Below are 955 nucleotides of genomic sequence, written 5' to 3' on the forward strand. Positions count from 1 at the left end.
CACTCAAGGTCAGGGACAAATCCAATATATATCTGGTGATATCTCTGCTGCTCTTACAGATAGCGCACTAAACCAAAGTGAATTATCTGCAGGGGGCCCTGGCGCATGAATCTGTGCAGCGGGAACGACCTCAGACCACCAGGGGCCGAGAATACCACCGTCTCATGAAGTCGGTCACTCAGGGTCAGGGAAAAATCCAATATATATCTGGTGATATCTCGGGTGCAATTAGAGATAGCGCAATAAATCAAAGTGAATTATCTGCAGGGGGCCCTGGCGCATGAATCTGTGCAGCGCGATCGACCTCGGACCACCAGGGGCCGAGAAAATCACCGTCTCATGGGGCCGGACTGTCAGGGTCAGGGAAAAATCCAATATATATCTGGTGATATCTCGGGTGCTATTAGAGATAGCGCAATAAACCAAAGTGCATTGCCTGTAGGAGGCCCTGGCGAATGAATCTGTGCAGCGGGAACGACGTCGGGCCACCAGGGGCCGAGAAAATTACAGATATTCGGAATCCGTCACCCAAGGTCATGTAAAAATCCAGCATATATCTGGTGATATCTCGGGTGCTATTACACATAGCGCAATAAACCAAAGTGAATTGTCTGCAGGAAGCCCTGGCGCATGAATATGTTCAGCGCGATCGACCTCGGACCACCAGGGGTCTAGAAAACCACCGAAACATGGGGCCGGGCACTCAGGGTCAGGGAAAAATCCAATATACATCTGGTGATATCTCGGGTGGTGTTAGAGATAGCGCAATAAATCAAAGTGAATTATCTGCAGGGGGCCCTGGCGCATGAATCTGTGCAGCGGGAACGACCTCGGAACTACAGGGGCCGAGAAAACCACCGTCACATGGGGTCGGACACTCAAGGTCAGCGACAAATCCAATATATATCTGGTGATATCTCTGCTGCTCTTACAGATAGCGCACTAAACCAAAGTG

Source organism: Nomia melanderi, unplaced genomic scaffold (genome assembly GCF_051020985.1).
Source record: "Nomia melanderi isolate GNS246 unplaced genomic scaffold, iyNomMela1 scaffold0014, whole genome shotgun sequence".
Lineage (NCBI taxonomy): Eukaryota > Metazoa > Arthropoda > Insecta > Hymenoptera > Halictidae > Nomia > Nomia melanderi.